Source organism: Saccopteryx leptura, chromosome 3 (assembly GCF_036850995.1).
Source record: "Saccopteryx leptura isolate mSacLep1 chromosome 3, mSacLep1_pri_phased_curated, whole genome shotgun sequence".
In the NCBI taxonomy this organism is placed as follows: Eukaryota; Metazoa; Chordata; class Mammalia; order Chiroptera; family Emballonuridae; genus Saccopteryx; species Saccopteryx leptura.
The window spans coordinates 158,997,078-159,008,652 of record NC_089505.1 but is presented as its reverse complement, the minus strand read 5'-3'; the positions used below and the strand labels follow the sequence as shown (position 1 = coordinate 159,008,652).

Below are 11,575 nucleotides of genomic sequence, written 5' to 3'. Positions count from 1 at the left end.
AAGCTGCCAGGATACCGTTTTATTCTTGGCTCCGCAAAGACGCTCGGATAAAAGACCCGAGGAGCCCCTCGGAGGACGCGGGATGCCCTCCCGGCTGGCGGTGAGGTGAGCGCCAGGAACCGGCGCCGCAGGCCCCGCGGTGGAACAGGAGGCGGCACGGGGGCGGGCCCCGGCCAGCGCCCTTTCGCATCTTCTCAGAAGGGGACACCGCCCAGGGGACACCGCCCTGGCGCTCGCGTTGCTAGGTCCTCTGTTTGCGGCCTTCTAAAGGAGCCCCTAGCGGGACCAAGGCAAACCGGGAGGGGGGTGGCCGGAGATTCCGAAGGGCCGTCTTCAGTACACAGCCCGCTCGCTGCGCACGCCGTGCACCCCCGGTCGCGGCCCGCGAATGGTCTGGCCCGTCGGCTGCCACCACCGCCTCCCGCAGCAACTGCTGCTCCAGCTGCTCCGGATCGAGCGCCGGAGCCTGGAGCCGTGGCTGCCGCGGGCGGTGGGCGGCGGAGAGCTGCGCAGGACCTTGGTTCAGGCTGCGGCCGGTGGCCGCTTGCTGGAAAGCGGGAGCCGCAGAGGCACCGCGGGCCAGGGCGGCGAGGACCGGGGCCGGGCTTTCCTCACCCGGGTGAGTACCTGCTGCCCCGATCCTCTCCGATCTCTTTCAACTCCCCACGCCGCCGAGGTCGCTCCCCCCACCCGGGACGGTCACTGCTCTGGGGGCACTGTCCCTCCCGAGCAGCAGAACTGGGAGCTGCTGCTGCTGTTGATGCTAATGATTCAGCATCATTTGTGCCCCAGAGGGTTGGGCATCATGGGACCGTGGGGACGAGGTCAGTTGCTGTGCTCTCCCGTCTGCTTCTGGGCTCCAGGTGAACCACCCGGGCGGGCGGGCCGGGTCGGGCGGGATGAACCAGGAGGCTTCCTGCTGGCTTGTTCTGAAATGCCATCCGTTCCCTACATCCTGGTACAAACCTGCGTTCGTTTGCGGTGCAGTCTTCAAAGTGTGTCAGGTTAGTGTTTTTTTCGACACATGCGAGTGAAGTCTGGGGCCATTGTGGGTATCTGTTTTTCTACTCCTCTCCCCCCCCCCCCCCCCGCATTTCTAATTCATGCCATCATCTACTTAATTTTACATCGCGTGGCATTCTCCGCTAATGTGTGAGAAAGATGCTGCATCAAAGTTGTCTTTTATTCAAGGTGGGTTTGATTGGTCTTGGCCTGGGAGGAAAAGATTGAAGGTAGGAAAGAATACTTTATGAGCCTAGGCATATATATAATTTCATTAAATCATTCACAATCCAGAACCAAATGTGGAAAGTGAGGAGCAGGAAATTTAAATTATGTGCTCAAGGTTACAGAACGCTAATTTGCATACAAATCTTTATCACTCTGAAGCCCATCCCATGGACCTTTCACTGTATTAAGAAATTCTTGATCCAAGTGTAGGTATACTATATGGTCTGTTAAAGTGAATTAGTTTTCATAGGCGTAATCTTAAACTACAGCAACAACAACCTGTAAACTTCCTGTGTGTATAATTATTGTTCTTTTAGTACGAAAGTAAGAGCCTGCTTTGAATTATGTGGGGGGAAACCCCTATTTTCTTAGAAAGCATATGTCAAAAACCAACATCTGGACAATACTGCATGGGAGAGCTAGGTCATAACACATTTTGGCAATGCTATGTGTTGAATGCTTGTGTTGAAGGAATCAGAGAAGTAAAAAAAAAAAAAAAAATCCAGATATGTTTTCTTTTTAAACTTTGGAAAAACAGAGCCCTGGCTAGGTAGCTCAGTCGGTTAGAGCATTGTCCCAATATGCCAAAGTTGTGGGTTTGATTCCTAACTTATGAGTGCATAAATAAGTGGAACAACAAATTGATCTCTCTTTCTCTCTCTGCCTTCCTCTTTTCTCTAAAATCAATAAATAAAAATTGAAAAAACTTTAGGAAAATATTTGCAGTAAGTACAGTTATCTAGTTCATTAAGTGTGTGACTGAACTGTTTTTGTGGGGTGTATTACCCCATTATAAGATGACAGGTAAACCGAGACTGATAATGTTAATTCATTCATTACAATTCTGTGATTTGGCATAGCAGATGATAATTCTATCTAATTCTATATTACAGACTAAGGAACTGAAATACAGAGATGGTTCAAAATCATATAGCTAATAAATGGTAGAATCTGGATGAGCATTGACTCTTAAAAAATATAGGTGTTGTAGCAAAATGTAGTTCTTTGTAATAGTAGAGAACTGAATTGATTTGTTTTTGACCTGTCTTTCAGAGTTAACAATAATAAGGACTTTGTGTGTTCCTTCTGCAAAAATAATACAGGCCAGGTTTTTCTTTGTCCCTTGTTTGGTCATTTGATTTGCTTTCATTTATGATTTATGTATTTTCTCTTAAGATATGCAACTCTTGTTAATGTCTCAGGAGGCAGGTTGCCATAGTGCAAAAAAAAATGCTCATTATCTCTAAGTGCTGGAATAGTATTTGATGACAGACAGGAACATAGTCATTTTAGCTCATCATTTCTAAAGTATTGAACCATTTGCATTGGAGAATTCTTTTTTTAAATTAGTGGGCCATAAGTGCCCAAAGAAGGCCATAAAATGGAGGTACAAATTTACATTTGTTCAGACAAGACTGTAAGAGAAGTAGGGTCTTGTAATGAGTGTTAACTTTGAGTTCTAGGTCATTTCTTTTTGTTCTTTATATGGCTATAGACTATATCCTGAACTTTGGTGTGAAACATCTTGAAGTTTAATCTGGTTCATCCCAAGAGGCACAGCAGAATTGGTATGAATGAATAAGCAAAAATACAACACCACTGCTTTTTTTTTTTTTAAAGGAAAATGCATAGCCTAGTAATGGAAGGTCAGCAGGATATTTTACAACTGAAGCAACACATTTTATTTAGATATCATTACTGAGAGTGTGAATTTAATACCAACTTGGCTTTGGAACTGTTCTCTTTCTCTCCTCTATATTTATTTGTCAAATGACTCCTGTATGCAAACATTTAAATCAGGGGTAGTCAACCTTTTTATATCTACCGCCCACTTTTGTATCTGTTAGTAGTAAAATTTTCTAACCGCCCACCGGTTTCACAGTAATGGTGATTTATAAAGTAGGGAAGTAACTTTACTTTATAAAATTTATAAAGCAGAGTTACAGCAAGTTAAAGCATATAATAATAATTACCAAGTACTTTATGTTGGATTTTCGCTAAGTTTGGCAGAATAAATCTTTATAAAACAACTTACTATAGTTAAATCTATCTTTTTATTTATACTTTGGTTGCTCTGCTACCGCCCACCATGAAAGCTGGAACGCCCACCAGGTTGACTCCCACTGATCTAAATTCTTGACATTAAGAGATTTAAAGTCTAGCTGGGGAGATATTTACTTACATACAGGTAATTAACAAAATAATTAGAATTGGCTTAATACCAGAAAAAGGTGGTCAGCAACCTTAAGTTTGCTTCTTCGTAAGGTCAGTACCTTAAGACGAAAGAGAAATAGTCGAGTTTGGAGTCATTAGAGGTTTCAGGAAAGTCTTCATGGGTTTAAGTGAATTAGATAACAGAAATGGGAAGGATTTCAATAGTCAAAGAGAAAGTCAGTCAAGAGGTTCCACTGAGAAGTGCAATACAGTGGTACCTTGAGATACAAATTTAATTCGTTCTGTAACCGAGCTCGTAAGTCAGTCAACTCGTATATCAAACTGCGGATACTGGACCCGTGCGCCAACACACCAACTTGTGGCAGCTTCCAGAATCATGACTCATATCTTGGAATTTCGCTCGGATCTCGAACAAAAGTATGGACTGAGTCGCATCTTGTATCTTAAAAAATCCGTATGTTGGTCTGTTCATATCTCAAGGTACCACTGTATTTTCTTTGGACATACCATGACAAGTTATGAAGAGCCTTGAATATAGGCAGTAAAATCTGCACCTTAGCTGCTAATGATAGAGAACTAATGCACGTTTTTAAGCAGGCCACGTTCCTCTTGGCTAGTCTTACTCCCATTCTCCATATTCCTTGCTCCAAGTGCCCTTCAAGGAAATGGTGTATTCCTGGGTACTGATATTAGAAGGGTTAGTCTTCAACTAAACTGAGAAAAAGTTTTTTATGCAAGTAAAACTTTTCCTCTTTCAAGGAAGTTGGCCTTCTTAAAAGCTTTCCCCCTTCATTATAGAACTATGAACAATTTGGAAATTGTAAGAATTTAAGAAGGAAAAAAAATCACCATAATCTTACTAACTAAAGACAACTACTATTAATATTTTAATGAACTCTCTTCCACTCTTTTTTCCATGCATAGTTTTAATCATGCTATGTATGTTACTTTTTTTTTTTCTTTTTTTCAGAGACAGAGAGTCAGAGAGAGGGATAGACAGGAACAGATAGATAGGAACGGAGAGATGAGAAGCATCAATCATCAGTTTCTCATCGTGCATTGCGACACCTTAGTTGTTCTTTGACTGCTTTCTCATATGTGCCTTGACTGCAGACCTTCAGCAGACCGAGTAACCCCTTGCTGGAGCCAGCGACCTTGGGTTCAAGCTGGTGAGCTTTGCTCAAACCAGATAAGCCCGTGCTCAAGCTGGCGACCTCGGGGTCCCGAACTTGGGTTCTTCCGCATCCCAGTCCGATGCTCTATCCACTGCGCCACCGCCTGGTCAGGCTATGTATATTACGTTTAAAGTACTTTTACATTAAATTTTAGAACATTAATTTGCACCTAATTACAATTGAGCAGTAAACTTTCAAAATGCCTATGTTATTTTTTCATTAGATTGATGTACCATAATTTTCTCATTTCTCATTGTTGGTATGTTACGGATAGTAATATGTAGTAACACTGGGTGAACATCCTTGTTCATAAGCTCTTTTTTTTTTTTTGGCAGAGACAAAGAGAATCAGAGAGAGGGACAGATAGGGACAGACAGAAAGGGAGAGAGATGAGAAACATCAATTCTTTGTTGTGGCTCCTTAGTTGTTCATTGATTGCTTTCTCATATGTGCCTTAACTGGGGGGCTACAGCAGACTGAGTGACCCCTTGCTCGAGCCAGTGACCTTGGGCTCAAGCTGGTGAGCCTTGCTCAAACCTGATAAGCCTGTGCTCAAGCTGGCGACCTCGGGGTCTTGAACCTGGGTCCTTCACATCCCAGTCCGACGCTCTATCTACTGCACCACCGCCTAGTCAGGCATGAGCTGTGTTGATTGGTCAGTTCATTTATATGGATTGATTGATTGAGTTCAGAGAGATAGAAATACTGATTTGTTGTTCCACTTATTTGTGTGTTCATTGGTTGATTCTTGTATGTGCCCAGACTGGAATCAAATCTGCAACCTTGGCATATTGCTCTAACCGACTGAGCTACCCACCAGGGCCAATTGGTCAGTTTGTTTGCAAGCTTCAGTAACCTGATTTATTCTGCTCCTGGTGGCATCCTGCCCCTGTCTACGGGACTATGACTAGGTAGTTTTGCACAGAAGCCGAGCTCTGTAAGATGTCTTGAGATTGGGAAAGTGATATTATCTTAAGAGCAGAAAAAAAAAAAACCCAGTTAATTGTGGCTTAACAAGCTATGTTCTAACCTTATCTTAAGGAAAGTATGCCTACTAAAACATTCTATATAGGCAGGTCTGCAGGATATGATTACATTCCAGTGAAGCTCTGTCCCTTAAAAAGGGCTCATTGAATAATTTTAACTAAAACTAAATTCTAATGTATCTGGTCTGTTATGGTTTGCTGTCAGATTCAGATATACAACATAATTATTTGATATGTGTATATATTGGGAAATATTACCAAAATAAATCTAGTTAACATTTATCACCACACATAGTTGCAAATTATTTTTTTCTTGTGATACTTAGTTTGACTATTTTATGCAAGTTTTAAACTCCACTGGATTTTGTACGTTCCCTTTGGAATATTTGCATATTAATGATAGGATATTTGCATATTCATAATAACACTCAATCTTGTCCTTGACTCCTCACATTACACTCTTTCAGGCCACCTCTTTTGACTGGAAAGACTACTTAAATCCTGGGGACTGGGAAAAAGGCAGACAGTTGGGGACCCTAGGGGAAAAAGATGTAAATAAAGTTGGAGAAAGATTTTTGTGAGAGTGACCAAGAGTTTATAGTTAGAGAGGGGACATATGTGATAGACTACTTTCTGGTTCTAGTGCTGTACTTGTGGACTTTAATCCCCCCACCCCCCCCAACATCTATCTCTTTCAAACTTCAGCTTCTTCCATCCTCTGTGTCAGATTACCTGGTGTCCAGCTTTACTATCCTGCCAATGCGAAGCCTATGAATTCATTCTTGTACTCTGCTTTGGAGAATACATATAAGTGATGGTAGAAGTTCCAACCTCCCAGTTTTCAGCAGAAGCTCTGATTACAAAGTACAAGAGGGTGGTGGACATTGAAGACCACCCTCCACTTCCCCATTCGTATTGTCAGAGATGGCCTTTAAGAACAGCAGTCACTGGGAGACACATAACCTTCCCAATGGCCCCTCTGGCCATTCATATATTCCCTTCTTCTTGTTCCCAATATCCTCCAATATTTCTCAGAGGAAACGTCTCTCAAGGTGGAGAGAGACTATGCCTCAGTTTCCCCCACCAGTTGTACAGACAGATGGTACTTCCTCCTTAGACAGGTATATTGGCCAGATCACTGACTGGCTCTTCTAGGATCTCACCTGAGCTTCCTCCTGGTCCTGCCCCCACCCTATTTGGGAAGCTGTGGAGATACAGGGAGATCATTCCCTGTAAGGATCAGTAGAAGGGGACTCAGGGCAGATGAACATATCTGCAGACACAAGCAGAGAGCAGGGAGGCATGTTCTTATCATATTCTGTCCTGGGAAACTTGAAAAAAGACAGTGAAAACTGAAACATCACATTACAAACCAAAAAGAGAGCCCCCATGTTCAGGACCGGACAGGTGCTTTCTGCTGTTGGAAGCAGGACATTGAGGTAGGCAGAGTGTTTTGTCCTATACTTAGTTGGGACCTATTATTTAAAAGTTTGCTAAAGCTTATAGACGGTGGTGAATCATTTCTATACTTCTTAGGCATTATGTGTCAAAGTTGAACTGGGCTTAGACAACAGTTTCCCGAAGGTTAAGTTAAAGTTAAAAAACTTACATTTAAGTAGGCTTGCCTATTTATTCTCCACTACTCTTATTTCCTAGTTCCCATTTGACATTTTTCTGCTAACATACACCTGCCCATAGTACATATAAGCAGTTGACAAAGCCATGGTTTTTGTTTAGCCTTTGGAAATGTGAGCGATAAATATACTGTTCTCTTTTTTCATTCACCTTTTGCTTGCAAGCAAGTGGTTTGCCTATGCTTATTTGGCTCCTTTGAAAGTTCAGAGTTAGGTAGTCAAGTGGTCACTGGGTCTCTTCTGGGGCTTCCCTAAAGGTCTCTGAGAACTCCTTTAAATTGATGATATCCTTGGTCTACTGGGTATGCTGAATTATCCTCATTATTTGATTTGTCTAAATTGGTTGTGGCACCCAAGTTTTCAAACTTGTCTTCTTTTTGTTCCTCTGCTTAGTTATGCTAAATGGAACATCATGTTTGACCAAGGATTATTTTGAATATTTCTCTTTTCCCCACTACTTTGCACATTTTGAACTGGTGCCACATCTAACTCAACAAGATGACAGTAGTGTTTTTTATAAAAATTCTCCTTTCTCCACCATTAGTGTATTTGCAGTCAAGTTGACTTTAAAGTAAATCGATCACTTGTAGATTTGGAAGATGGAGCAGCAGTAATTCAAGCAGCAGCTTCAAGACAATTTCAACGCTCTCTGTTGGATTAGATTTTTAGGGTGGCTTAAGTATACGCCTCATTTGAGATAGTACTATCTTTCTTTTGTAAGAGAAATGACTCTGCTTAAGATTTATTTGTGTAAAATATGCTTTTATTGGTGTGGTCTTAATACTAGGTTTGACTGATTTTGCGATATGAGTGGTTATACGTCAGTATTGGTAAGACAAGTTATCAACTGTGGATTTAATTTGAATCATTGCATATGATGGGGAAATTTTCATGTGTAATTTTTCATTAATATTATTTAAAGTCTGTTTCTTCAAGTTCCTTAATAAATAAAATCTGTAATGATGTGTGACATTCACAATGATTGCTAAAAAATCAGGACAATAATTTTAGCACACATCTCAGTTTATATTTAGAATCAGCCAGTCTGCAGTTACTCAACAAATATGTGCTAGCTACTGTACAGAGAGGAACGATAGAAATTTTACACTTCCTATAATCAGCTTACTGTGCAAATCTAGATGGGGCATTTTCATTTAGCTTTAGGTTTGATGAAATCCAAGATGATAATATTCAATTACTTAACATCCCTTATCCTAGAATCCTAAGGTTTGGAAGATTATTTCTTTCCTCCATTTTAACACTAAAAGTCATGCTAGATAGAGAAGGAATAAAAGAAAAGCAAAATTCACATGAAGAATCACAGTAAGGATTAGAAATTAGGCTACAGCTTCCCCTTTTAGAAACTATTTTTGCCTGACCTGTGGTGAAACAGTGGATAAAATCTCAGCCTGGAATGCTGAGGTTGCCGGTTCGAAACCTTAGGCTTGCCTGGTCAAGGCAGATACGAGAAGCAACTGCTTCTCACTCTCCCTACTTCTCTCTCTTATCTCCTCTCTAAAGAAAATAAGTAAAATCTTAAAAAAACAAACACTAATTTTGACCTTAGAAGCTAGTAGCTACTGTTACATGTAAACAAGAGGATAACCTTCATTAATTTATTGGATAATTTTGTTGGTTTACTTTTTTAGGATAATTTGAGGAAAAAATAACTTGTCAAATTTATTGAATACTTTTTCCTAATTTCTGACATATACTTTTAGTTCACATCTGCTTCCCCTTGGTCAGCACACATATTTCAACTTATTATTTTTGGAAAATTGAAACAAATCATTTCTGGTACCTGCCACAAAAAAATTAAGAAAAATAGACACCTTAAATATTATAGAAAGTTCAATGGGAGGATTCAGTGTTTCTTAAAATCAGATGGACTGTATGTATGTGGAAAGCTTTTTCACTTGTCAAAAATCAGTGCCAAATGAGTATTTCTGGCAGAAAAAAATTTTGCTACTGCATATGTTAGGGGTTGTCATTGTGGAATAGGAAGCGTTCTCTCTTAAAAATTTATCTTGGGTACATATGTCAAGAGCTATTTTCATCCTTGACTAAAGAATTAAAAATTAAATATGTTTTCTATTAGATATAGTATGGAATATTTGCTTCCATAATGTGCTTGAGAGTATCTGTGAATTTGTTTTTAGAATCCACAAGGAACCAGAATAATAAATATAGGATGGAATGAAGGTCCTAAAGTGAAATTCTACTAGAAACAAAATTAAACACATACAGTCAGCAATATCTATGAATACAGGGTGGGGCAAATTAGGTTTACAATTGTTCATATGAAAAATAATACAATAATTAATAAACAATAATACAAGAATAAATTCTGTGTTTGTGTACTCACAAGTGAAAACCTACTTTTGTCCCACCCTGGACAGAGATTTAGATTTCCAAGTAAAATTACCTAATGGTTGTCCAAGAGTTTTACTCTTCTTGATATATCATCATATTCTGGTAATATTTATCATGTTTTCTGGGAGAAAATGTAGTAACTTTTTCTTTCAGAGTAGTATATTGTGATTCATGTAATTACTTGGGTAATTTCTGTCATTTTGTAGACATTCCACAAATGCAACTTTTTCTTCCAGTTAATATCATATTTTGCAGCATTGGTTATTTTTTATATAATCTTTTTTGTGATGAAGAAATATAACATGAAATATATAATATTAATCATTTTTAAGTGTAATGTTAAATATGTTCATATTATTATGAAACAGACCTATACAACTTTCAGATCTTGCAAATCTGAAACTCTATATCCATTAAGCAACAACTTCCCTTTCTCCCACCCCCAAGCTCCTGGCATCACCATTCTGCTTTCTGTTTCTATGAATTTTATTACTTTAGCTACTTCATATGGATGGATTGATATAGTATTTGTCTTTTTGTGATAGGTTTATTTCACTTAATTTAATATCCTAATGGTTCATCCATGTTGCAACATGACAGGATTTCCTTCTCTTTTTTTTAAAAGCTAAATAATATTCCATTGTGTATATATACAACATTGTAAAAATTGAATTTATTGGGGTGACATTGGTTAATAAAAGTATATAGGTGTCAGGTGTACAATCTATATTACATCAACTGTATATTGTATTGTGTGTTCCACCCCAAGTCATGTCTCCACCAATTATCATTTATCCACCCTATACCCTCTTCTCCTCCTTCAGTCCTACCACATTTTGTTTATCCATTCATCTGTTGATATAAATTTGGGTTGCCTCTTTGTTAATGAGAATAGTGCTGTTTGAACATAGATGTGCTAATATCTCTTTGAGATACTGCATTATATAGTTCTATTATAGTTCTATTTTTAATTATATGCGGAACCTCCATAATGTTTTCCATAGTGATCGCAGCATTTTAGCATCCCTCCAATAGTGCTCAAATGTTCCAATTTCTCTTTTCCTTCACCATCACTTGTTATCAATTGATTGATTGGTTGATTGATACTAACCATTCTTAGGGATGAGGTGATATCACATTATGGTTTTGATGGGCGTTTCTCTGATGTTTAGTAATATTGAGCATCTTTTCATGTGCCTGTTTGAATATCATCTTTGGAGAAACATCTATATAAGATCTTTGCCCATTTTTTAATCTGGTTATGTGATGTTTTGTTGTTGAGTTTTTGGCATTTTTTATAAATTCTGGATATTAATCCCTTATCAGGTATACTCTCACTCTATAGGTTGCTTTTTCACTCTGTTGATTGTGTCCTTTGATGTCCAAAAACTTTTGTTGTCCCACTTGTCTATTTGTGCTTTGTTTTCTATGTAGCATTGAGTATTTTTAGCAGTTATAAAAATGTGTTCACAGAATTGTTTCAAGTTGGTGTTTATTATTTTTTCTCTTTATTCTTTAAAGTCTACAAGATTATTATTATTTAAAATTTTTTTTTGATAGAGACAGAGAGAGAGTCAGAGAAAGAGATAGATAGGGACAGACAGACAGGAAGGGAGAGAGATGAGAAACATCAATTATTTGTTGCGGTTCCTTAGTTGTTCATTGATTGCTTTCTTATATGTGCCTTGACCTACCGGGGAGCTACAGCAGACCAAGTTACCCCTTGCTTAAGCCAGCGACATTGGGCTCAAGCTGGTGAGCCTTGCTCAAACCATACAAGCCTGTGCTCAAGCTGGCAACCTGGGGATTTTGAACCTGGGTGCTCTATGTCCCACCCAGTCCGATACTCTATCTACTGTGCCACCGCCTGGTCAGGCCACAAGATTATTATTAAGACTATTTAGTTATAATGAATGGTGTAATTATTTAACAAATTAAACTTAATTTTGATTGACTTTTTTTTTTTTTGAAGAGCTACTTTTTAATCTGTGCCTGTAGAATT

General features: G+C 39.1%; 1 protein-coding gene across 3 annotated transcripts in view; it reads left to right on the top strand.

The window, feature by feature from the left end:
* Positions 1 to 456: 456 nt before the first annotated feature.
* Positions 457 to 11,575, top strand: part of TTLL7 (tubulin tyrosine ligase like 7) — a 200,455-nt gene continuing 189,336 nt past the window's right edge. For all 3 annotated transcript variants that reach the window (XR_010750278.1, XM_066376654.1, XM_066376649.1), the window contains exon 1: positions 457 to 619. The gene's annotated coding sequence lies outside the window, so the exon portion shown is untranslated. The remainder of the gene's footprint in view (positions 620 to 11,575) is intronic.